The following is a 27722-nucleotide window of genomic DNA, read 5'->3' as shown; positions in this document are numbered from 1 at the left end:
TCTCCTGCTGGGGGGCCTGCCAGCTCCTTGTCCTGTCTCGTTGGAGGTCCCACCGACTACTCTCCTGCCGGGGGTCCTGCCGGCTCTTAGTCCTGTGCCGTTGGAGGCCCCGCCGACTACTCTCCTGCCGGGGGTCCTGCCAACCCTTTGTCCTGTCCCGTTGGAGGTCCCGCCGACTGCTCTCCTGCCAGGGTTCCTGCCAATCCCGTGTCCTGGTCCTCTTCCGTGGGGGATCCTGCCGAGGCCTGTCCCACCTGCTCCGACACCGGGTCCTACCTGGCCTCCGGCGCTGTGCCGTCAGTGTCTTCCTGCCCGGCCTCCGGAGCTGGCTGGTCTTCACCCTCGATCCCGGCCCCCTGAGAGCCACGGCCTTCGCCCTCGAGCCCGGCCCCCTGACTCTTCCTGCCACTGCCTTCGCCCCTCCATAACCCCCTTTTCAAACTCTGCCTCGCCCCCGTGCCGTCCGCCCGAGACCCCTTCCGGGTCCTCCGCTGTGCTCCTGGGCTGTCAGCCCAAGCCCGTCCTCCAGACCCCCTCCACCCACCCTGTTGGCGCTAGTTCTGTGTCCCTCCTCCGGTCCCTCCTCCGGTCCCCCTCCACCTACCCTGCTGGACTTTTTTTGGGACGTCTGGGATCCGTCCCTTGAGGGGGGGGTACTGTTAAGATCTGTCTGTGTTGGTGTTTTGTCTTGTCTAGATCTGTCTGTGGTTTTCTGTCTGCGGTGTGTTTTGTCTTGTTTACCCCCTAATCCCACCAGGAGCGTCTGCGCTGCGCTGCGGCGTTTTTAGCGATCGCGGCCACTCTAGTCAATGGGTGCTATTCCACCAGATCCGCTGCGCCGCGGCTCGAAGTGTCCCAGAAGCTCATCGCCGCAAGGAATTTCTAAAATATAGGATGAATCCTATTTTTGACGCGGCGCAGCGCAGGCAGGAAGTGATGAAAATCACCTTGTCTGCTTTGCTGGTTGAGGGGGTGCACCCAAAACCGGCTCCTTCTCCTCCCCCCACCACCGTCTTTCAAGTAGGAGAATACATCGCGGCGCGGTCGCAGTGCGGAGCGGTCGCGGCGCTCCTGGTGGGATTAGGGGGTTAGATCTGTCTGTGGTTCCCTAGTTTCCCTGGTGTGTCTGATTACCCGATTGTGTTCACCTGTGGCCCCTGTGTTTTCTCCTCCCTCCTCACCTCTGTCTTGTTTGTGTGATTAGTCTTGTGTGCATTTAAGTCCTCGTTTTTCTGTCTTTGTCGGTTCGTCTTGTGTATTGACGTGGTCTGCGGTGAGTGTTCTGTTCTGTGTTTGTTAATAGTTAGCCTTGTAATAAAGGAGCTATTTTTTTGGGTCCTGCTTCACACACTGTAACACACAGAGGAATCCATTATATGTACATTTTCATTCAACAACACAATTTATTATTTAGAAATCATACTAGGAATAAAGATGGTTCGTTTTTAATGTGTTATCAAAAATATATAAATGTTTCTGTATGACTACAGAGATATTAAACTATATATTTATTCAGTATTTCCACCGTATGGGAGCCCTAATTAAGCTCCATGAACAATATTGAGATGAGAAAAACGTCACAATGTATCAAATAAAGATTTACAGTATAATGTCAGATTGTCTTTCTCCATAAACGTTTGTCTTATTAGCCTTTGATGCTGGAAGGCTGTTATTACGCTTATCTTGTCTTTTACACCTCCTCCTCCTCCTCCTCCTCCTCACTGACGCACCTCTCTGAGCTCTGTCTCTGGCCAAGAAGCGTGCACTCGCCGGCGCGCGCCCCCGCCTCTCCGTCGTAACAGTAAACGGGTGTCGGCGTGAACGTCGCTGAGCCGTGAATGGACATTAATAGGGAATGTTATGTTCTTCTCCCAGTGCCTGCTTTCTTCTGTCATTCAATCTCTGCAACGAAACCCGGGTAAGTTCATGTTTTTGCAGGTGGCACATGTTTTGAGACACACAGGTTGTCATGCAGTTTCTGAATTCATGCTCCGAAATTGGGAAGTATAGTTTCTACCGTAGACAGTCGCTATATGTGTGCGCATTAGGTTTAATTGACATGATTTAAATATGCAGTTGTCATCCTAATTGGCTTTTAAATATCGCACTCATCAAATTGGTCTTTGCACATTTATAAACCTAACTATTTTAATGCTTATAAAACAGATACAGTCAGGGCTGGGTGGTCCCATTGACTGCATGTCAATATGTTTAATTGTCTAACTGTTTTTATTCATAATTACAGGGGGACATTTGAATCGTAATAGAGAAAAAAGAGACACATTAAGCTGTTAGTAATAAAGTGTTATATATATTGGCTGATATTGCCAGGATCAGACCGGGTTTATCCTGGCTCTGGAGGGAGTCATGATCAGTAGTCCTTTTTTTCCTGAAGGTTCAATCTGAAAGCAAAGGTCTACTGTCGCATGTGTGTTTGCAAATACCCAGTATGTCCACATACACTATCTGCTTGAAATTAACTTCATACGCGGATTATACTTTATTAAAAGTAAGCAAAGGTACATGCTGGAATTCTCCGAATCTGTGGGAATGGTTCTTTGCCCAGCAGCAGGTCCACAACAGATGGAATATCAAACCCATTATATGATGTGGGATCAAAAAGGATGGTGTGGCGGTAGAGATTATAGTATTGCATGCGAGGAGAGTGTGTGTGCATGCTGCAGTGTTTGTGCAGGATCCAGTTGGACCTGGTTGATAATGAAGAGAATGGTGAGTGACTTGCATGTGATTCCCAGGACAGTTCATAGAAATTGCGGGCTGTATGCAATTTGATTCTTTAGCATCAAAGTTGGGCACACTGCACTCCTATCCACCTCAACCCTTTCTACCTTCCAACATAAAGGATACACGACTTCCTGCATTGGCACTGCCCAATGATATTGGATATAAACATTGACATAACTCCCATGACACTGTGCTGGTTCATGCATGCCAAATATGCAAAGTAATGTAAATGTATTTTCAATAAAGCCAGCAATTGCATTGCGTTGAAGGACATTAGGATTGAGGACCCTCATATAATGGCTTGAAATATTGGAATGAAGGTCCACTTGGTTCTTTTTCTGGCAGATGAGACACATTTCCCTGCGGTACTTAATTACAGTCAGGGAGTTATGTTGGAAAAAAAATAATGGACAGCAGTGATGGAGAGTAGCAGAGTCAAACCAAGGACACATGGCCTGATTTGAGGCGCATTCAGTGTAGCTCTTCCTGCAGCATCCTGCCAAGTGGGCTTTTATATGGGAAATCCACTTTCCCTCTGATGATACATGACTATTGACTGATAGGGAGTACCGATCCAATACCAGTGGTTCTTTATTTCTCTATTTGACTGGATTTACCACATCATATTTGTTTCATTTAGCTACTCACAACTTCTTAACTATAATTTGAGTCGTCATTGCTGGTGCCAACACCATCCATGATTTATATTCAAGGCAACTGTAGAGACAAGGAGAGGACACAGATGTGCCTTAACTATTATGATGAATGCCTTTGCCTTTTCCATTTGTATTCAAACGTTTTATATTGTTTCCTTGTTTATTCTTGCTTCTGCAAGCACCTTCTTTCCTTTAAAGGACTACAAAACCTTATTATCTCCTAGGCTGACACATTTGATGACAGCCAATTGCAATGAAACAATATTAGTGGCAGTTTCAAAGACAGGCATTGGCAAGCTAACATTTTACATCCAACTAAACTGAACCACCTTTGGACTTTTTATAGTGATAATAGCCTTTATTAACCGATGTTCTTAAATATTAGTGCTTTAAAAGGAAACAAACATATAAAATACCTAAAAAATAGAGACAAAAGCAAAAAGAAACAATAACGACAATCATGAACCGCAATGAGAACAAAAGACGTTTATAGGCTGTGAACGAAAATAAAAAAGCAAGAACACAACAGTAAACACAGATTCACATTCACATAAGCTTTCAAGTTCAAATCCCCAAGAGTGGATTATGGTCTTCCAGGTGAGGAAAGATTTAAGAAGAAGACCTTTACTTCAGAAACTTTCAATGTGAAGGTTGATCTCCAAACTTTCTGTATTGTTGTATTGTTACAACCCTTGAAAGCCAGCTGGCAAACGCAAAGCTGTAGCTGAGCCAATTTGAATGTGTAGAGGACATGGTGGCTTCATTTTAAAATGATGTTAAAGAAGTGTGTCCTCTATCTTTCTTTTTTTGCATGAGATGTGCTGGGTGCATTTGTTTTGTTTACAGCCTGGTGGATCTAAGTGGTGAACTGAAAGTGTATCGATCTGAAATAAAAGGGTTATAATAGCTGCAGTTTGCGGCTGGTATGTACTCAACCACACAGCACCATCATTTTAATTAGGCCCACTGTTTCTGTTTTTATACAGCTCGTTTTCCTAACAGCTATCTGTACTTCCGATAAAATCATAATTCAACCAACCTCAATATAGAGGACTTCATGTTCTCTGACTGGATTTAAGGGTTTATTTTCTGGTGTTTACTCTTTTATTTCAGTCTGTCCTTTTCTGTGACAGAGCATTCTTTTCCTGGCAATTTAATTTCATTCGGACAAAAGCAATTAGTTTGGCTGAAACAAAACACAAATCTTGTAGGCCTATCACGTACATTTGATTGATTAAACAAGTAACTTTTCTTGTTAAAAATGTTAGCTTGTTAACTTTTGGAAAAGCTCTCGGTGTTTTCCCCTGGTTATTCAGAAAGCCCAGACGGATCCATCTGATCTGGTCCAGATTTTCACTGACATGTCACAGAGGCGAAAGCTTCAATCAAAATATGTCTGGATATATCCAAGAACACGATAAAAAATAGCCTTTTTGTGCTCTCTTTCCCTACTGTGTCTGCCAGCACTGCCTATTTTTGAAAGTAGCTGTGAAAATGATTATCTGCTACCTTTAAAAGCCCATAGCCTTCAGGAATCAATGTTTAATTAATTGTTACCAATCCATGACAGATGGAGATTCAAATTATAGGTTTTCAAGCAGACATTAGCTGCCAGAAGTATGCAAATGTAAGACAGCTCTCATTGTTTCTTCATGGATCTTTGAAGACATCAGAAGGGCCTTAAAATCCAGCAGGCATAGAAAGAACATACCGGCACTATATCTTAGGGATTTTCTGTTTGTGTGTCTGCATGTGTTGTGGAGGCATTACGCAGAGCAACAGAGTGAGAGACCTTGTATGAACGACTGCCTCACTTTGACAGACCTGTAGGGGCTACATTTAATAGAGTGGCCCCTGCCTGACAGATGCTCTCCCCGTGGCTCTTACAGGAAATTGACTCCTAATGGAACAAGAGTAAAAGCCTAAAACCATGCTTGCTACACCCAAAGGTTGCAATGTGCATTCAATTTCACAGGATGAATATTTGTTGGAATGAGCCACATACTGTAGTTACATTCCCATCTGTCTTACAGCTTTACCTGGGGCTAAAGATAATACTTGAACTGCTATCACCACAACTGAAGGTGAATTGAATCGCCCCAATCAATTGGTGATGTCAAACATTTCCAGTCCCTAAGTCCAAATGTTGTTTGTCCGCAAGAAAAAAAAATGCTGTATAAGGTTTTGGCACTTAAGAAATAGTTTGAGAGAGCTCATGTGTTTATTTTTTCGTAAATCTCAAGGGAAATTTGAGTGATTTTGAAGATCTTATGGAGGGAGAAAAAGCAATTCTACATGTTATGATATATTTTGGTTCAAAGTACAAACCTTACAAATATATAATAGGATTTCTGATGACTTTGTACTTGTGTTTTAATTGATCCCCTTCAACTGATGGAAGTATGGGTATGCATTTAAATGTGATGTTATCGTGTACCACATTCAGCAGCGCCCTCTTCCATCACATGTGCAGATAATTGGCCATCATTCCATTAACTAGATAGATACAAACATGTACATGCTCATTGCAATCGTATTATATATGAAGCAGCAGAGGCAAAACTACGGAAGAGGATTAGGGCCACATGATTTTTTTTTTGGGAGGATTTAAAAAAAATTTAAATAATTTTTGTTCTGAGAAAAAAAGTCAGAATTATGCTTAAAACAGATGGTTTATAACTTTTTAAAACCTGCTAGTTTTTACAACATTGTGGGATGTAGCTTGATTTAGCATTCTAATTAAAGAGTTGAAAAATAATCTATTTTTTGGATGTTTCTATTATAAATTAGTTGTTGCATTTCAACCCATAACTTTGTTCTAGGGATGCCAGCGATTATTCGATTATTCGAATATTCGTTACAGTCTCCATAATCGAATATTATTTTTAAAAATCGATTTATTTATATATATTTTTTCATTATTATTATTATTTTTTTTTATTATTTATGTTTTTTTTTTTTTCTGGCTTAGTTTCAACCAAAATATATATAAATATATATATGCTAATAATAGTAATAGTATTAATAATTGTAAATGGCCATTGGTCACACCACCAGTTTGTTTTACTGTAAACTTGGAGGAAGCCTGCGAGCAGAGCAGACTGCTGCTGCAGCACGCTACACACCGACCCCGCCCCCACCCCCACCCCCCTTCTCCCTCACTAAAGATGAACAAAGCGGCAGGTAAAAAGAGTTCCTCCTTGTGGAACTACTTCGAACATACAAGTCCGAAGGAAGTTAAATGCAAGCTCTGCGAAAAGATGTTGGTCTATCACAGCTCAACCTCAACAATGCGTTCGCATTTGAGTGCGAAGCCAAAGAGGTTACAGAGAAAGACGCAGCACAGCCGGCCATTACCAACTTCACTTCAAGGCCACGTCGTTGTGATGACAACATGCTTGTTTGTTGGTTGTTAAACATGTTCCAGTAAAGAAAACAACGGAATTCCTTTTGTCTGATTTTTTTTTTTTTTGTCTGATTTTTTTTTTCTTTTCGTAGGGGGGGGGAGGGGTCGAATAATCGATTATTATTCGCCAGGGCTGCCGAATAATCGATTTTGATCATGGTCAGTTTCTGGCAACCCTACTTTGTACACCTTGAATGCTCAAACTTTGTCCATCCATCCATCTTCTCCCGCTTATCCGTGGTCGGGTCGCGGGGGTAGCAGTTCCAGCAGAGAGCCCCAAACTTTATTTTCCCTGGCGACATCAACCAGCTCTGACTGGGGGATCCCAAGGCGCTCCCAGGCCAGCGAAGAGATATAATCCCTCCACCTGGTCCTAGGTCTACCCCTTGGTCTCTTCCCAGCTGGACGTGCCTGGAACACCTCCCTAGGGAGGCACCCAGGTGGCATCCTAACTAGGTGCCCGAACCACCTCAACTGGCTCCTTTCGACGCGAAGGAGGAGCGGCTCAACTCCGAGTCCCTCCCTGATGACCGAACTTCTCACCTTATCTCTAAGGGAGACACCAGCCACCCTGCGGAGAAAACCCATCTCGGCCGCTTGTATCCGCGATCTCGTTCTTTCGGTCATGACCCATCCTTCATGACCATAGGTGAGGGCAGGAACGAAAATGGCCCGGTAGACAGAGAGCTTTGCCTTCTGGCTCAGCTCCCTTTTCGTCACAACGGTGCGGTAAAGCGACTGCAGTACCGCTCCCGCTGCTCCGATTCTCCGGCCCATCTCACGCTCCATTGTTCCCTCACTCAAGAACAAGACCCCGAGATACTTGAACTCCTTCACTTGGGGTAAGGATTCATTCCCTACTTGGAGTGGACAGTAGGGATGACAGCGATTATTCGAATATTCGCTACAGTCTCCATAATCGAATATTATTTTTAAAAATCGATTTTATTTATATATATGTTTTTTTATTATGTTTTTTTTTTTCTGGCTAAGTTTCAACCACAATATATAAATATATATATGCTAATAATAGTAATAGTATTCATAATTGTAAATGGTCATTGGTAATACCACCAGTTTGTTTTACTGTAAACTTGGAGGAAGCCTGCTTCCCCCTCCTGAGGTGTCGGACAGTTTTCCAGAACAACTTTGGTGCCGCCCGAAAGTCCTTCTCCATGTCTTCTCCGAACTTCTCCCACACCCGCTGCTTTGCCTCGGCCACGGATGAGGCTGCTGCCCTTCGGGCCTGTCGGTACCTTGCAACTGCCTCGGGAGTCCCCCGGGATAACAAATCCCTGAAGGCCTCCTTCTTCAGTCGGACGGCTTCCCTGAACACCGGTGTCCACCAGGAGGTTCAAGGGTTACCGCCCCTTGAGGCACCTCGGACCTTGAGACCACAGCTCCCCGCCTCGGCTTCGGCAATAGAGGCTTTGAACACCGACCACTCTGGTTCAATGTCCCCAACCTCCACAGGAATGCCCGAAAAGCTCCGCCGGAGGTGCGAGTTGAAGGCCTCCTGAACTTGGGCCTCCTCCAGACGTTCCCAGTTCACCCGAACTACACGTTTGGGCTTACCAGGTCTATCCAGAGGCTTCCCCCGCCACTCGACCCAACTCACCACCAGATGGTGATCAGTTGACAACTCCGCCCCTCTCTTTACCCGAGTGTCCAAAACATACGGCCTCAGGTCCGATGATACGATAACGAAGTCGATCATGGACCTTCTGCCTAGGGTGCTCTGGTACCACGTACACTTATGAGCATCCTTATGTTCGAACATGGTGTTTGTTATGGCCAATCCATGACTAGCACAGAAGTCCAGTAACAAACCACCACTCCGGTTCAGATCAGGGGGGCCGTTCCTCCCAATCACGCCCCTCCAAGTGTCTCCATCATTGCCCACATGTGCGTTGAAGTCTCCCAGCAAGATTAAAGAGTCCCCTTCAGGAGCCCCATACAGGACTCTTTCCAGGGTCTCCAAGAAGGCCGTATACTCTGAACTGCTGTTGGGTGCATAAGCACACACAACAGTCAGAGTTTTCCCCCCCATAACCCGCAGGCGTAGGGAGGCCCGACCCTCTCGTCCACTGGGGTAAACTTCAACAACGAAGCACCTAACCGGGGACTTGTGAGTATCCCCACACCCGCCCGGCGCCTCACACCTTGAGCAACTCCGGAAAAGAATAGAGTCCAACCCCTATCCAGAAGTAAGGTTCCAGAGCCGACACTGTGCGTAGAGGTGAGCCCAACCAGATCCAACTGGTAACGCTCCACCTCCCGCACAAGCTCCGGCTCCTTCCCCCCCAGAGAGGTGACGTTCCACGTCCCCAAAGCCAGCTTCTGCCGCCCGGGTCTGGTCCGTCGAGACCCTCCGCTTTCACTGCCACCCTTCTGGCAGCGCACCCGACCCCATCATTTTTTCCCGTAGGTGGTGGGCCCGCGGGACGGAGAAGCGGAGGTGTTGCCCACGTTGCCTTTTCGGGCTGGGCCCGGCCGGGCTCCGTGGCAAGCCCGGCCACCAGACGCTCGCCGACGAGTCCTCCTTCTGGGCCTGGCTCCAGAAAGGGACCCCGGGCTTCCTCCGGGCCGGGTATCCTCACTTCTTGGTTTTTCTTTCATGAGGTCTTTTGAACCAATCTTAGTCTGGCCCCTTGCCTGAGACCAATTTGCCATGGGAGACCCTACCAGGAACACAAGGTTCCAGACAACACAGCCCCCAGGTTCATCAGGGCACACAAACCTCTCTACCACGGTAAGGTTTTTAAGGCACCTGCTGAAATAAGTGGTGCTGTAGTTCTTCTTGGGAGCTCTCAGTCCAATGGAAACGGATATTTCTTAAGGCTTTATCTTTTATTATAATCACCAACTCTGTCACTTAATTAAACCCAGTAATCAGTGGTTCCACAGCCTTATACAGCTCATGTCTCCATGCCATAGCAGTCCATTGATTTCCAATGTTACACCTTGTAATTACCAACATGTTCAAGCTGCTAGCAAAGACAATTAGTGGAGTTTGTGTGTTCTATATTTACATGCTGCAATTTCTCGCCCATCTGTCAAGTTATGATACATTTATTAAAAATAAATTATTACCAGAAACAAAAAACATGTGGATTATGGATACATCTACTGTATCTGTGACTTTTGAAGGTCAAACCAACTAACCTACCATCAATCACCATCCTTAAAGCTGCATTGCTATTTGCCGGAATGAAATAAGCAGTGAAGGCAATGTGCATCATTCTCTCTGCGCACATACAGCATATGCTTTTATGTAAACGAGCTATTCAAATACACACAAAGGACTGGTCTCGTCTGCCATTATCAAAAACTTGACATCTATTAAAGCGTATGGTTGAAATCCACCTCTTTGCTTGGGTCATTAAACACAACGTTGTTGGCACTTAATTGTGCCCCACATTTAAATTAACCTGGTGTTAAAAAAAAAGGTTTAAATGAAGATTAAGCCTTTGTTGTATGATTAAATTACATTTATGACTATGCTGATTTTTTGAGTAAGTGGTACCAATTCAACAACCACATGTGTGGGACAAGTCAAGGATCAAAGCTAATATTTCAGGTTATTGTTTGGTGAATTCGGGTCCAGATGGCACATTGTAGCAAGTCAAGCCTTGCATCGTAGACAAACACACAAAAGCCAATCGATTAGAATGCGGCCAGTTGTATTGCCTCACGTTTGCATGTTTAAGTGTTTAACTGAATTTTATTGTGCAGCACTTGTCCATTACTCATCTCACGAGGGTTTGCAGTGACCTCATGGACTTGTTGCAGTTGCTTTTAAAAGTGTGTGTGTGTGTGTGTGTGTGTGTGTGTGTGTGTGTGTGTGTGTGTGTGTGTGTGTGTGTGTGTGTGTGTGTGTGTGTGTGTGTGTGTGTGTGTGTGTGTGTGTGTGTGTGTGTGTGTGTGTGTGTGTGTGTGTGTGTGTGTGTGTGTGTGTTGTAGATGCAGGCAGAATAATGTGTGCATCAGTATTTGTGTGTGACTGTGTTTGTGTTAACTGTGGTGTTTTATTACAATGTGCGCCACACCACAAGCACAATATGATTCTATGTTGTGAGTTTTGGTTGGATAGGTGTTTGTAGGATACACTTCTCCTTCCAAAACGTGCAAACTTTGACATTCAGGAACATCCTCTGCATAGGGCGCATGTGTGAAAGTGAGCAAGGGAAGGGAAATTGATGCCAATAGTTTTCCACCTTAGGACCAATTAACCTTTCAGGGAAGGTGCCTGGCTGTGTTGTGAATTAAAGCAGGGACATTGCAGGAACAAGCACATAAAGGGTTACGTCCGTCTGAATACAGACATTGTCACACAAACCAATAACAAGAATCAGCTGATGACATTTGATCTGTTTATTGTTTAGCATTACACTTTAAAAACACATGTTACAAGAACATTGGCTCCAGAAAAAAAGAGCTTCTTCCTTCCATGTTTCTGAAAATTGTAGGAGAGGTCTTCCATCGCATTGATATGGAACTGGTGATGTGCTTTAAATCATTTTTAGGGGGGAAAATTGTGGAGAGGAGCCTGAAAATGACTCCAGCACCCCGGAGAACTACCAGTTCATCTGGTTTAAATAGGTGGGGATAGTGTTAAAGAGGAAGGTCAAATAAACAAGTTCAAAAATCATCTACAAAATCACAAGTTATTTTCAACTGAGCAACGTACAGCAGCCGCAAAGCATAAACAAACATCTTTTGTTAATTTCAATGCCGGGTTGAATCCAATAGTGTTGCATTGCCACCAAATACTTTCCTGTCCATTTCCTCATCTATTCCTGCATTGCCATGGACTAAGTGACTGGGAACTATGTGTGAAAGAGGCTCTTAAATATATACATACACATTTGGTACCCCTGTAGTGATGCTGTCATGTTCCCCAAAGAGGTGTCTGTTTTGATTTCTGCCAATGTAAATGTGGCACCTGTTCTTATTGCTCTCCTAATATATATATATATATATTCTATATTCTATACATCCTCAGTGTTGGTCTGCAAACCAAGATAAAAAATCCTCTGGATGTTGTTCTGGTGTCATGGCAACATCAGCTGATTTTAACTTTGGAATGTATAAATCTAATCTTAATCTCAAATGTTGACAACACATGAGTCAAAGCTCGGCTACCGCTTATTGACCAAGAATTTGTTGAACTAAAGTATTTTAATTTTGAGTTAAATTGATAAACTAGATACGAAACCATTACATTAGGAAGAGGTTTTTGGCTTTTTGAGCAGATCTAACGTTTTTGCTTCTTTTCTGACCAAATAGGGGTTGGGTTAATCAAGGTAGAATATAAAAGAAGCATCCATTAACAGACTTCCGTTTGTCTTATTTACAACTACACAAATATCATTAGAGGATCAACTTAGAGGAATCATTTATTGTTTGTGAGAGGAGTTAGAGGAGTTTTGTGTAACAATCTTGTTGTTTTCACATTTTTGGCAATGTTTTAAGTAACTGTGCATGCTCCTGATATCATGATGTTTACTTATAAAACATACATCATTTATCATTATATCTTTAAGCAAAATAAGCAACTTGTTCAATATAACTAGCCGCTCCATTAAGACAAAGACCACTGAGGTGGTGGTTGTCACGGTGTTTATCCAATAACAACTTCATAATTTAAGGTGAATTTATTTGCATTGTAAGCTATGATTGCATTCAAATCACAAGCTGCTACAAGGAAGAGTAACCACTCAAGTCTCTACCAAATCAATAAAAACAATTAGTTATTGAAACATAATTACACTTTTGGAAATAATTGCTTTACTGTATGCCAAAGCACAGTATCACATTTTATTTGGCATATTTTCTCATCTGTACCTGCCTTTTTAGCCTCTGTTTTGCACTGCAATTTACCAGCTTGGAATAAATACAATCTTCTTTTCGTTCTTAATGTTATCAATTTGTTGTAAGTCTAATGTATATATTATATTTTATTAAGTTAAACTCTCTAAGACATAGAGAGAGCTGAATCGGAAGAAGAAAAAAGCAATATATACGTGATTAATGTTGTTTATATCTATAGGCTTGTTAGAAGAAACTGCCAGCGACCAAGTGGAGTCTCTCTCAGAAAGAAGGCTCATAACAAAAGCTACTCTAGACTGATCAGAGGCATATGTAACTGGCTGCTGACTGAACACTAACGAGCACTGATGAAGGAATGGGCTGCATGTCCCTGGATTACCTGAATACCTAGCAGGGATGGGAATATGTGGCTCCCGCAGACCTGGACTCAGTGTTGCTGGATGAGCAGACGGTGAAACGGGAGAAGGAGCTGGAGGGACTGGAACAGGATCTTGGGTAAGCCGGGTCGCCACGTCTTCCATGCGGCCGCTCAGCTGAATCATACCCGGCGTGAGTTGCTCAAGTTTTTCATTAAAAAAAAATGCAGTCTCGGCCGGGTCCATGTTTTTTGGCCAGATAATTCTGTTAGGGCTGGGTCAAACGTTCAGGACCTACTATGGCAGAGACCAGATGGATTCAGTCTTTTAACAAAGTTTAATAAAGGAAAAAAGGAGCAACTAAAAAACAATCCACAAAATGAAGGTGGATCTAGTTCACGCTGGTGGCGGCGGCAGGACTCAGGCTGGCTCGAGCAGACACTGGGAAAAACAGAGGAAAAACAAGGTTACTCTTCAACAAAAACAGCAAGAGAAAATCACACTAAGCTAGGATACTACAACGTTCAGCTCTACCGAGTGAGACGGAATTATCTGGCACTGGAGTGTGAACATGACCAGGGTTTTATGGAGGAGTTGATTAGACGAGTACAGGTGCTCCTCATGTGAACCAGCTGTGCCTTCTAATCCACACTGCATAGGAGAGAGAGAGAGAGAGAGAGAGAGAGAGAGAGAGAGAGAGAGAGAGAGAGAGAGAGAGAGAGAGAGAGGACAGAGAAGACAGAGAGAGAGAGAGAGAGAGAGAGAGAGAGAGAGAGAGAGCAAAACACCTAAACCATAACAGATATTTCATCGAAGCTTTGAGGATCAGAATCTTCATAAACAAGTTGCTTACAAAATAGTCACTTTGAAATCCATCAATTAAAGACGAGGGACTACGAGGAGAAATTGATGAGATCTGACACACTAAAGAACATTTTTCCAGTGAGATTCATCTCAAACACAGCTCTTATTTTGGAAAAAAAAAGAAAAAACAAACCTAAAATCAAATGTTGTAATAGGTGGCAAAAACATCAACTTCTGTGTAATAAAGCGTAAAGCTTTGTATGTATATTAGAATGTTTCCAATGTTTTCCATCATCTGCCAGTTGGGAGCTGAGTGAAGGCCTAACAACTTGCTGAGAAGAAAACTATTTTGAAAGCCCTTAATCTCAACACTTGATAACTTAATTCAATTGGTAATATGTTATGTACACTATTCATCCCCTGCAATTATGTTGAAGTCCTTTTCAAGTGTATTTAAACTATAGAGCCGCATGCTGCTGCACTCCAAGCCTTTCATCTCTTTTCTGTTCCCAACAGTGCAGCTTGGGTCAGCATCATATCAGAAGGAAAATCAGTTATGTCATTTACCTTTTCAGAGGGATTTATATGAACACCATGGTACTAATAGACGACATTTTATCGGCAACAATCTTGCATATCAAGTCCTCCTCTCTCACACAGATTCACCTTGAACAATCCTGTGCCAAGAAAGTACTTAATTTATCTTTTATCATCCAGTTTATGTCCTGCATCACATTTTACAGCATCACTTTTGTTAAAGCATGAGTGCGCCAGTTTAACCTTGATCTGCTCCAAACTATTTGCAAGGAGACTTACTCAATAGATGGCTCTGTTTCCAAGCAAAATCTCAAGCAGAAGTAGTGAACAGTTCACAGGACAGATGTATTGGACAAATTGGCATTATGACTTCAAAAATGTCGTTGATGAATTCAAATGACTTTTGAGTCTTTAGATCTCACTGTTGAATTTCCAAGAAATATCTTAATTCAAATTGTTGATGTATTTTGATTAAGCTATAAAACAGAACATGATTTCATTGTAGGATAAAAGAGGACATGCAATTAAAGGACATTACATTATTTATTTTCTGCATTAATTACATTTAAATTGTTCGTATGGATATCCTATCAGTTTAAATCCATTTGATTTAATGCCTCCACCCAGGCCATTGACACTTAGCTTCCCCCGTTAGAAGGTAACTCGTGTAGAAATAAGTGACCACCGGCAGGGGATATTAGCTCCTGCTGGTTTAGGGACCTATGCATGAGATGATGACCGCGTCAGTATGGCTCATTGTGTGTGTGTGTGTGTGTGTGTGTGTGTGTGTGTGTGTGTGTGTGTGTGTGTGTGTGTGTGTGTGTGTGTGTGTGTGTGTGTGTGTGTGTGTGTGTGTGTGTGTGTGTGTGTGTGTGTGTGTGCCCCCCCCCCCCTCGGGTCTGTTCATGTTATTTACACATAATGCATAACGCATTTTTAATGAAGCAAAAATTATAAGTATGTGCATAATGTGACAATTGTTTATAATCCTCTTCCACACGATTGAGTTAAGATACTGCCGCAGTGTGTTTATCATACTAAGGGAACGGTTGCTCACTGGCTGAGGTTTTCAGAGAACATTCGTGCAAAAGTCATTGCCTATGTTTGAGAGGCATTATGAGGTTGATACTAACAGGTTTATTTATGCACTAACTTAGCATGAATCAGTATTTGTGATATCGACTGAATATCAAGCGTTTTCCCTTTGTGTGAAAATACAAAGAATGATCACACAAAGGCAGCAAAATCTGAAATATACAGACTTTAACTGTACACTGCCAGCCCAGTTCAAGTAGTACGTTTTACTTTAGCAATGGTGGATCCAGCCAAACGAAAAGGAAAGATATAGCTATTAAGTATTCATGTGACTAGAAGAATGATAAAGTGATGATGTCTGGAGGCATATTTTGCCAACACATTCCAGAAACAACTTCATTATCTGGTGGCTGCTGAGTATCTGGCAGCTTGTGTTGATGTTCCTCAATGTTAAAGGGAAATGCAATTTAGAGAGGCAAACAATTCATTTATTTCATATTTTGGGATATATCCTTCTGGAGTTGTAATCATGCCTCTCCTCCTGGGAAGGTTCCAATTCATTAGAACCACTTTGGACAATATGTGTGACCCTCAGAGCTGTAACATTTGGGTATCAGGTCATTAGTTATATTAAATTAGACACTCATTTTGTTAAATATCTTTTTAAATATTACAACAATTGTGTGTCTCTTTAACCGTAATTTGGTGAAAGATAATAACCTCTGCTCTTTCCTGGCATCTACTGTGGGGTTTCAGGTTTCTTTGATGTGAAATTGAAGTAAATAGCACAGATGTTTCACTTCAGTTTTGGAGTCTGAATTGCCCTCTGATCATTTTTGTCTTTTGAGAAAGCACATTTTTATCTCCAAGTTATATCAAATTTACAAGCTCTTAGGACACATGTTAGCTCTCCTCCTAGTGCATGTTTGCCCACATAAATACAGTATTACATATCTGACTTCTTTCCTTCCTTTGGTGAAAACAATGAACAGTAAAACACACTTTATTAGTTAAGACTCTTATCCCATATTGGTGACGCATAAGTCTTAAAATAAATAATTGTATCTGCATTACGCGATGGACACAATCCGCCTCTGAGTTTGTCCCAAGCTTCACACTTTCTAATCATGTATTGTTTTGCAAACATTTTCTGACAGCAATGGATGATAAATGTGTTCATACCTTAATTAACGGGAGAACTGGCTGGCTGTTGTTAAAACATAAATTATGAAAATGTACGTGGGCTACAATTAAATAAATAACACATCATACTGTTTCATACAGTATGAATAACAGAGGTAATAATTTATAAATGTTCCTATATATTAAACAATAATTGTATACATTATTTGAATTCCATTAAGCTATACAGATATTTATTAATTCATGTCCACCACAGTTATACCTTTTTTTAACATTTTAATATAGTAACAATTCCCATTCATTTTAAACTCGGTACTAATTGCTTTTGGCCTGTTTCCCTATAGTCATTTCAGAACTGTCTTCTTAATGCGGATTCAAAAACATGTCTCCTGCTTTTTTAATCTCTCTAATTCACTGTTCACTAGATAAAAAGCTCGATGATTTTCTCTATAATCATGGAGAATGTCTAATCAGAGAGACATTCTACAGTTTGTGTGCTTGCCGGTGAAATCAAAAGTAAGAGCTGTTTTGTTGCATTGTAAAGGTATTACTATAAAGTTGTATTAAGAATACAGTACTCATTACTCATGAGGAAATGTATCCCATTGGTTAGCATGGTTGCTTGACGAAAGCCTTTTCCAGAGCTCCCTGTGTGACTGGTGCATGACTTGGCAAAACTAATCTCAGCCTGTGATCCAGACATTCTCATCATCTGTTACAAGACAAGGATTAATTTGCCATAATGTGAGTGTTTTGTCAAGTTGAGTTTCCCCTGAACAGGTGATTCTGACCCAGACTTAGCTTACATTTATTAGTGCAATTCATGTCTTTCATACCTGCAGACAGTCTAACAGCAGCAGAGCAATGAGACAAGGTTTATAATTGAGGTACATAACTTTATTGTAATACGTTACCAACTTCTTCCCAGAAGTATTATGTATCAGTCATGGTGTACATATTTGGCTGTCCTGTATTTTGCTTTAGTTAAGTGCGAGCCAGTAAGATATATAATAACAAATATATCGAAGATTATCTAGGAGTATAAAATAAGGACGTCTTTGTCTACTACTGCTTTTCAGCTGCTTATCTTTCTTACAGTGCAGACGCTTTTCTGCTTGCTCCTGCCTCTGCTTACTTTTTATGCTGATTTTCCTATTCTTATTCTCTGAAAACTTCGAGCAGCGGCTCCTGGACATTAACCTATCACTGGGACAGTTCATCTTCGTAAATAGACGGAGGTTTTCAGCCATATTTCAGCATTTTTACGGCGACCCCAGTCTTACAGTAGCGTGGCCTAGCAACAGCTAAAGCCTGGTAGGCTACTGCATGCTATTTAGCTTAAGCTAGTTGGTAGAAAAATGCCTCCGTTCTCTACAGATGACTTCCACAAACTTCTACAGAAGATGGCCGTGCTGGAAATGAAAATGCAACGGCTGGAAGTTAACGTGGAAGTGAATGGACTATGTTGTGGGAATGACACCACTTTACCAGTGTTGCAAAATAATGGAAAAGGGTATGCTAACTCACAGCTAGTTAGCAGCTACAAGGATTCCAAGGAACAGGAGGGCTGTGTACCGGGTCATAAATCTACAAGTGGTGGTCCTCCCTGGAACTCTCTGGGTGCAAAGCCTAAGAGTAAATCATTTTCATGGGATTTGGGAGGAAGGATAACGGGCAGAGCCCAACACTCTGAAATATGTGATGCGACCGGCTGGCCTGCATTGTTATCACCCAAGAGGAGCGCCTCTTCAACCCCTAAACAGCAGTGGACAGCTGCTAAAGGGAGAATTACAAAAAATCCTCCTAAACCACCAAGTGTGCCAATCCAGAACAGATACGCTCCGCTGACCGAGAGCCGGAGATCTCTTTCTGATGACCTGGATAACCCGTCCTCTTCACACAGCAGGGTAAGGACCAATAGCTACTCCAAAAGTAAAAGGCTAGAGGGAAAGCTAACGACTGGGCCTGAAACTCTGATTGTGGGTGACTCTGCTGTAAGAGATGTAAAAGGTCTGTGTAGTAAGAACAACACCAAAGTACTCTGTTTTCCTAAGGATATGGTCTCTGACTTGGCTGAGAAGATCCTGCATATTGGGGCTGAACATCCGACTGTGAAGAATGTGGTACTACATATTGGAACAAATGATGTTGTGAAACAAGAGTCAGAACTGCTGAAAAAAGACTTTAAATGTCTGTCGGAAACTGCCAGCTCTCTAAATGCAGAGGTGTTCATCAGTGGCCCTCTACCGCCAGTCAGAAGAGGAGTGGAGAGATTCAGCAGATTGTTTGCACTGAACACGTGGCTTTCAACTGTCTGTTCTGACCATTCTGTGCATTTTATTGACAATTTTAACTTTTTCTGGGACCGCAGACATCTTTTCAAGGCAAATGGAGTTTGCCTTAACAAGTCAGGAGTGAAATTGTTTATCTCTAACATATTCAACTGCCTGCGTCATCAATCTGTTCCCTCTGCCAAGGACAAGCGGCAAGAGGAATCAAAACAGGAGATAGACACAACACATCGCGCAGAAAACCCTGAAGAAGTATCACTGCACCCGCCTGAGGAATGTTCTGATTATGGGAGACCTATGAAACACACGGAGGAGTCCCCACCGCCCGTCACCCCCCCCCCCTGTCAACGCCTTTGAGGATACTCCGTTCACCCTTTCGCCCTCGCCCACCCTCCTGGAGATCGTGGAACACAAGAAGGAGATACAGAGGGCTGGCACCGATTCCTTCCTGGATTTCAAAGACCAGACTAAGGCGATACGCAGGGCTGGCAGCATGTCCTTTACCCCCGCTCCTCAACGACGCCCACCAAAATCACCAAAGCAGAGACGCGCACCATCTCCCCCGGCTTCATCACCATGCCTACCACAATCATCCAAACCAAAACAATCTGCAAACTGATATCTGCTGGGTCCAGGCTCAAGGGCGTATGGCACTCTCAACTCTTTCCAGGACATGCCGGGCCCTGCCTGCCAGTAGCTTTGCCGATATCTGTGTTGATAGGTAATAGATTAAGAGCGGTGAATGATCTTAGATACAGGAAGCACTCAAACGTTTGTGTGAGTTTATCTAATTTAGCAGTGATTCCATGTCAGCCACAGCTTGTTACAAAAAACATGACTGATAGTGTGTTTAACGAACTTAAACTAGCTTTATTAAATGTCAGGTCTTTGGCAGGAAAAACATTTTTAATCAATGATTTTATCACTGAGCACAATCTTGATTTTATGTTTTTAACAGAAACTTGGATTGAACAAAATAACAGTGCAGCTGTTCTTATCGAATCAACCCCTCCCAACTTTAGTTCTATGAGTCAGGAAAGAATGCATAAGAAAGGGGGTGGAGTTGCTATTTTGTTCAATGATTCCATTCAATGCAGGAAGACATCGTATGGAAACTTTGATTCTTTTGAATATGTGGCCCTTCAGCTGAAATGCTCCTCTCGAGCTCTGTTCCTAAATATCTATAGGCCACCCAAATACTGTGCAAGCTTTTTTGATGACCTTACTGAACTGCTGTCTATAGTGTGTATTGACTTTGACCGTCTAGTCATTGTTGGTGATTTTAACATCCATGTTGACAACCCCCAGGACAGAGGGGCTAAAGAACTGTTTTGTGTTCTTGATAGCTATGGACTGACTCAGCATGTGACGGAGCCCACGCACAATAAGGGGCACACTCTGGACTTAATTATCTCAAAGGGTCTGAATATCTCTAAGGTTGTGGTGACTGATGTTGCACTGTCTGACCATTCCTGTGTTTTCTTTGAGAGCTCTATTTCTGTTCACACAAGTGTTCAAAAAGAGGTAACCACAAAGCGATGTTTAACTGAAAATACTAGGGAAATGTTTACTCAGAATTTTTCTTCCACACTTGCCCCTGCTAACACCTCAGTAAATGAGCTAGTAGATCATTTTAATTCAAAAATTAAAAATGTTATAGATGCCATTGCTCCAATTAAGGTAAAGGAAGTGACTGGGAAGAAAATATCTCCATGGAGAAAGGCCATGACCGTTAAAACAGAAAAAATAGAATGTCGAAAAGCTGAACGCAGGTGGCGAAAAACAAATCTCCAGGTTCACTTTGAAATTTATAAAGAGAGACTTGGCCTTTATAATTTGGACTTGAAAAACGCACGACAATCATTCTTCTCTGACATCATTACCAAAAACAAAAACAACGCACGTGCCTTGTTTGCTACCGTCGACAGACTAACTAACCCCCCAGTGTCAGTAGCCTCTGAATTTCTATCCACCAGGGCGTGCAATGATTTGGCCTCCTTTTTCACTGACAAAATTCAGAAAATCAGACAAGCAGTCAGTGCCTCTGCATCAGGAACAGCTAATGTGTTGTCTCTGTGTCCACTTAACATCAATTCAGAGATCATGACACAATTCCATCAGATTAATGATAAAAACCTGGAGGACATTATACAACTTCTGAAATCCTCCTCCTGCTGCCTTGATATTATTCCAACAGGATTTTTCAAAGATGTTTTGCCTTGCATGGCCTCAGAACTACTTCATATAGTAAACAAATCTCTTCACTCAGGTATTTTTCCACAGGCCCTGAAAACTGCAGTCATTAAACCGCTCTTAAAAAAGAATAATCTAGATGCTTCAGTAATGAACAATTACAGGCCCATATCAAACCTGCCATTTCTAGGTAAGATCATTGAAAAAGTTGTTTTTCAACAGTTGAGTAATTTCTTGCATTTAAATGGTTGTTTCGATGTGTTCCAGTCAGGCTTTCGTCCAAACCACAGCACTGAGACTGCTCTTGTAAAGGTCTTTAACGACATCCACTTAAACACAGACAGTGGCAGAACTTCAGTGTTAGTATTATTAGATCTCAGTGCTGCGTTTGACACTGTTGACCACAGCATATTACTGGACCGACTGGAAAACTGGGTGGGACTTTCGGAAACAGTTCTAAATTGGTTTAAATCCTACTTAAAGGACAGAAACAACTTTGTTTCTATCGGTAAATACACATCTGAGTTGACAAATATGACATGTGGGGTTCCTCAAGGCTCCATCTTGGGGCCTCTTCTCTTTAACATCTACATGCTACCACTGGCTCAGATAATGAAGAACAACAAAATAAGTTACCATAGCTATGCAGATGACACACACATTTACGTAACAATTTCACCAGGAGACTATGCTCCAATTCAAACACTGAGTAAGTGCATTGAACAAATCAATGACTGGATGTGTCAGAACTTTCTCCAATTAAACAAAGATAAAACTGAGGTAATGGTTTTTGGAGCCAAGGCAGAACGTTTAAAAGTTAGCGCTGAGCTTCAGTGTGCAATGTTCAAACCAACAGATAAAGCCAGAAATCTAGGTGTAGTCATGGACTCTGACCTGAGTTTCAACAGTCACATTAAAACAGTTACTAAATCAGCCTACTATCACCTAAAGAACATATCTAGGATTAAAAGACTAATGTCACAGCAGGATTTGGAAAAACTTGTCCATGCCTTTATCTTCAGTAGACTCGACTACTGCAATGGTGTCTTCACAGGTCTCACTAAAAAATCTATTAGAAAGCTGCAGCTGATTCAGAACGCCGCTGCTCGAGTCCTCACTAACACTAAGAAAGTGGATCACATCACTCCTGTTCTGAAGTCTTTACACTGGCTTCCTGTGTGTCAAAGAATACATTTCAAAATACTGCTGCTGGTTTATAAAGCACTGAATGGTTTAGGCCCAAAATACATTACTGACCTCCTGCTAAACTATGAACCATCCAGATCTCTCAGGTCTTCAGGGACTGGTCAGCTTTCTGTCCCCAGAGTCAGAACTAAACATGGAGAAGCAGCATTCAGTTATTATGCTCCAAATATCTGGAACAAACTCCCAGAAACCTGCAGGTCCGCTGCAACTCTGACTACTTTTAAATCCAGGCTGAAGACTTTTCTTTTTGTCGCTGCTTTTATCTTAACTATTCATATCTTAAACTGCACTGTAACTTTTATCCATGTACTTTTTCTTGTAATGTTTAATTGAACTATTTATATTTTAGACTGCACTGTAACTTTTATCCATGTATTTTTTTCTTAATGTTTATTTGATTAGCTTTTCTTTTTTAATGCTTGCTCTTTTTTTGTTTGTTTGTGTAAAGCACTTTGAATTGCCTTGCGTTGAAAAGTGCTCTATAAATAAACTTGCCTTGCCTTGCCTTGCCTTGCCTTGCCTTACACTGCATTAACATTCAAGCTCGATAAACCGACTTCGCAGGGATAGACTTGCAGAACCACAGATGCTAACAAGAAGAAATAATATATCCTTTTAAGCACTGATGGATGCTGATAGGCAATTCAGAGTTTCAGCCATCACAGCCCTCTCTGAAAGGCCCTGCACTGAGAATATCATTTGATTATTATCCTTCATTTGTTGTTTCACTTTGCAGAAGAATTTTTGTGCAGACTTTGACACCAGAAAGCAGTTTTCACATTCATCTGCTGGAGGGGGAAAGTTTCTCACCTTAAAATGAGTGTCACAACATGAGTTTGTGGTAACACAACTAGTTTGGGCAAGCAAAGTCCAATATGTAGCTAGAAGCCTCCGGTGCGCATACACTGATGATGGAGCTGATTTTTTAAATATAGTTCAATATAGAATATTTGCACACAGCGCACCAGGTACAAACGACCAATCCATTCCAGGTACTGATCTGTCTTAAAACCATACCATTCAACAGTAGGGCTGTACCTAAAGATTATATTCTTTATTAGTTACTGTAATTGCAGCTTATTTCACTTGATTTGTTTATCCTAGTTTATTCAATTATCATGGGATGTCTTTAAATGTCCCTTTAGTCAGTCCAAACCCAAATATATTCTGTTTAAATTGATGTAATACAGAAAATGCGGATATCTCCATATTTCAGAAGCTAAAAGCAGCATTTTCTGCCACTTTTGCATACAAAATTGCTTAATTGAAAAACATCAAAACGGTTGGCTTGAGAATTAGTCACAAGGGTGTACACTGTACTTATATGAGCAATTAAAGCTAACACAATTCAAACAACACTGACAGCATCTGGTCAGTGCTTAAACCTAAATTACTTACTCACTTCCTTGCTTACTCACTCCCTTCCTTCCTTTCTTCCTTCCTTCTATCCTTCCTTTCTCAATCAATCACTCTCTCACTCACTCACTCACTCACTCACTCACTCACTCACTCACTCACTCACTCACTTAGGTACCGCGCCTGGCATCCAACATTCTAGGATGCCACAAGAACACTTGAACCAGTTCCATTAAAGCCAGCCCTCTGGGTGAAGGGTCCTTACCTGTTAATACCTCTATCTGCATGAGGCAGGTAGCGGGCTGACGCTGACATGCTGGGCATTTGCTTGTGCAGTGAAACCCCAGCTGTGACACTCATTAAGTGATTCAGTCAAGCCTGAAACAAGGACACAGGTCCATGAATGTGACTAGTGACTTGCTGGACATGACAGCATGGTCATATTGTGAATTACAGGGCGTTCAGTATGGGTCAAACTAATTTGAAATTAGCAATTAGCACAATAAATTGTCTTCATCATCCAAAATATTATTCATATATGTAAAAAAATCTTTTTTATGTAATGAATCCTTGTTGTGCAGTTGCATTTTCTTGCGATTGGTCTCATCTCATGGCATGTTCTGATTAAAATGTAATATTTATAAAAAGTCACACCTCATTTGCATTTCATCAAAGCATTTACTATCCCATAAAAATAAAGTGTATTGTGTTCATCTATCATGATCGTATTTGAATGTAGGGTGGTTTTCTGCACCAGAATGGTATATTCATGTTTATATGAGATTACACACTTCAAATTCAAGAGAAAACAAAAACAATATATCCTAAGATGGAGCCTTATTACCTCCTGCCAACTAAGTCATTTACCTCCACCACCAAATTAAATAGATGGATGGAAAGAGATGAGGAGACAGATAAACCGGCAAATGAATGAGGGTTGCTGTGCTGCTTTATGGTGCTGCCGTTATTCATCTATTTATCATCTTTCCTGAGCTGTCAGTCATTTTGTTCACAACTCTCCTCCTTCACCAAACAACACTTGGCAGCTTGATGTCCTGCCTGAGCCAAACTGTTTGTTTTTCAGAGATTGTACTCCGTGGGACAAAAGCAGCTTTCCTGTTCTTGTAAGAGGATAGAGCGAAGGAGGGAGTGATTGAATGTCAGACGATTGACATTATTTTGGTAACGGCAAACCTTTTGAAATTAGAGGGAAGTTGGTGTTGGGCATACTGTACGTGTGTGTGTGTGTGTGTGTGTGTGTGTGTGTGTGTGTGTGTGTGTGTGTGTGTGTGTGTGTGTGTGTGTGTGTGTGTGTGTGTGTGTGTGTGTGTGTGTGTGTGTGTGTGTGTGTGTGTGTGTGTGTGTGTGTGTGTGTGTGTGTGTGTGTGTGTGTGTGTGTGTGTGTGTGTGTGTGTGTTTACCTTATGTCTTAGGGTGCTTTGTGTGTTTGAGCTGTGAGAGAGTGAGAGACACTGGATGAGGATGAATTAAACTCACCTCTTTCTCTTCATCTCTGAATGTGGAGGGATATTTGTAACATGTGTCTGCTTTGTCAGCCTCCTCGTTATCTGCCAACCTGCATCTGTTGTTTGTTGACTGACTACACGGGCATCATCACACAGTATTTCTGCAGCTTTATATTACGGCCACATACCAGCCAAATCGGATGGATTTTGAGTGCTTAATAATTGTATTGAGCGTATTGGAGTGTGCTGGTTCTTATCTCTTATCACTTCACCCAATAGGAGTAGATAGTTAATAAGGACATGTTGTACTTAAACAGTATTAAAAAGCAAACTTGAAATATACTCCATAATGTAATAACAATGTTGCCATCATTCTGTGTTTTCTGTGTTTGCTGAATTCTCCAGCAAGGGCAGTGTGTTTTGTTCTGATTAAAGCAGGGAGTATACTCACTCACAGTGGAGCTTATCTTCAGATGGCCTTGGAAACGAAAGCCTGTGTTTTAGAACATTTTGAGACAAAGGCAAAGGATTTTCTTTGTTCCACATAATGACAGGCTGACAAAGTGTACGCCTACTGTCAATCACTGAAAAACATGCATGCATACCCTCAAAAAAAAAAATAACTATGCCCACACCATATAAATATACCTCTGGGCACAAACACTGGAAAAAAAACAAGATTTTCAGATACACAGGTGAGGTAACAATGCAATGACAGTGCACACCAGAAGTGCAGCAGTAATGATCATCCATCTATCTGAGCAAAGCAATCTGCATATCAAGTACTGTTCTTCCAGATCCATTCAAGTGTAAATGGAAAGGAGTGTATAATTGCATCACAACACAGAGGAGGCAATTGCATTTTCTTTAAAGACTGAAATCAAAGGTGTAGAGAAGCTAATACTCTTCACTGGTCCACTGCAAAACAATTTGTTCTGGAATAGCTTGAGACCATTTGTATTTGCAGCCAATAGCATCATGGTTTTTTAAACACTTTAATAAAGTATTTGTTGAACCTTCACTTTAGTAAGTTATTTTCTTCCACTGAAGATCAATTTAAAAACCTTCGCTAAGAAGCTGTTGTTTTCAACACTAGCGTTGGCACTGTTAACAGAGAGAAGGGGAAGCACTCATATCTCCTAGAAATAGTGCTGCATGCACATTGAAAATAAACAAAATGGGTAGTTGAATGGATACGACTAATAAACACAGTGCAGTGGTTATTTCATTATGTAAAGGGCTCTTTGTCTCAGTATAAACAGTGTTCCTTATACGATAACCATCAAACTATCAAAGAGCATCTAGGTGACTCAGGGATGGCCAGTGCCCACACCTTGAATGAAGTGGTGAAACAATACTTATGTGCTACTACACATTTCTGCATAAGTTGCTCAATATTGTAAGAATGAGAATGATATGCCACTGTTTGAGCAGGATTTTACATTAATGCTTCAACACTTATAAAAGTAAAAAACAATCTCATGTAGGAAGGCAAGCTTTGCACCAACATTAAAAACAGTTTTGCTCATATATAAACGTATTTTGTCTTGAAAGCAGCTTTGGAAGATATCATGGGAAATGATATTAGCTGGCACTTTGCCATCTGTTAGGTTTCAGTGAACTGAAATCTCTTATCTCATTCTGTTGTCATGTAGCTCTGCCACCCTGCTCGCCCACCCACCTACCCCCTGGACCTACCCCCTGGACCTACTCTGGGAATCGAACAGTTTCACCAGAGATCTGCAGTCAGAGTTTAGCTGCCTCTGCTTCGACGCCATATTAAATAAAAGTACTTTACTTCTTGTTGTTTCTATAGCAACAGTTCCCACTCATGTCTTCAGGATACTGTGCAATGCGGAAAGTGAAGAAGAGCTGCAATGACAATCATACCTGAGCATTTTACATTACATTGCATTTAGCTGACGCTTTTATCCAAAGCGACTTACAATAAGTACATTCGGATTTAGTCATACATTTAAGTATGTCCATGACAGAATTACAAAACAGTCAAGTTTGAATCTTATTGTCTTTGAGAAGCCTGTGAAACAAAGTTTAGACCATGAGGTTAAAATAAAAAGAACAAAAGATAATCATACTAGCAACACAATAGGATATGTTAGGCTGACCCTAATTGGAAGAGCGGTAGCAACATTGTTGAACACTCAATAGATCAACTTAATAAAAGAGCCACATACCCACAAAGTGGTTCACATGAATGAAGATTGAATTTAATTAACACAGTCATGCAAACATTAGCTCCATAGAAACTATTCAGTGCATCTGCTGTGTAGGTGTTCTCGTCCTTGACTGTATCCTTACTTTGTTGAAGTTCATTCTAAGTCTTTTTTCCTCCCTATAACTTTTTCTCTCTTTTTCTCCTTTCTGAAAATGTTTCCGTTTTGTTCTCTATCTCTTCCAGGTTTTAATAAGAGACAGGGGTGATGTGATGGCAGCGCTTGCAGGCAGGACAGATCTGAGAAGACTGTCTGCTGCACACTAAACCAACTGGATGCAACACGTTAGAGTCCGAAAGGTAGGCATACCTTTGGAAGTCCGTTGGCTTTACAAGCACATTTTGAATATTTTTCCCTCCACGTTGTATGAAGTGCAGAAAGCAAAATCCTTGACTCGGATTTAAAGAAGCAATAACAGTACAATTCTTGCAGTCATTTTATAGCAATCAAGTGATGAAAATT

The 27722-nt window shown here is 41.6% G+C and overlaps 1 protein-coding gene across 1 annotated transcript in view; it reads left to right on the top strand.

Annotated features, from left to right (window-relative positions):
• The first annotated feature begins 1796 nt into the window (after positions 1-1796).
• Positions 1797-27722, top strand: part of htr1fa (5-hydroxytryptamine (serotonin) receptor 1Fa) — a 28624-nt gene continuing 2698 nt past the window's right edge. The window contains exons 1-2 of the mRNA XM_034109495.1: positions 1797-1918; positions 27446-27559. The gene's annotated coding sequence lies outside the window, so the exon portion shown is untranslated. The remainder of the gene's footprint in view (positions 1919-27445; positions 27560-27722) is intronic.

This window comes from Pseudochaenichthys georgianus, chromosome 21, assembly GCF_902827115.2.
Source record: "Pseudochaenichthys georgianus chromosome 21, fPseGeo1.2, whole genome shotgun sequence".
Lineage (NCBI taxonomy): Eukaryota > Metazoa > Chordata > Actinopteri > Perciformes > Channichthyidae > Pseudochaenichthys > Pseudochaenichthys georgianus.
Note: the sequence above shows the minus strand (reverse complement) of the source record. Positions and strands in the feature narration are given on the sequence as shown.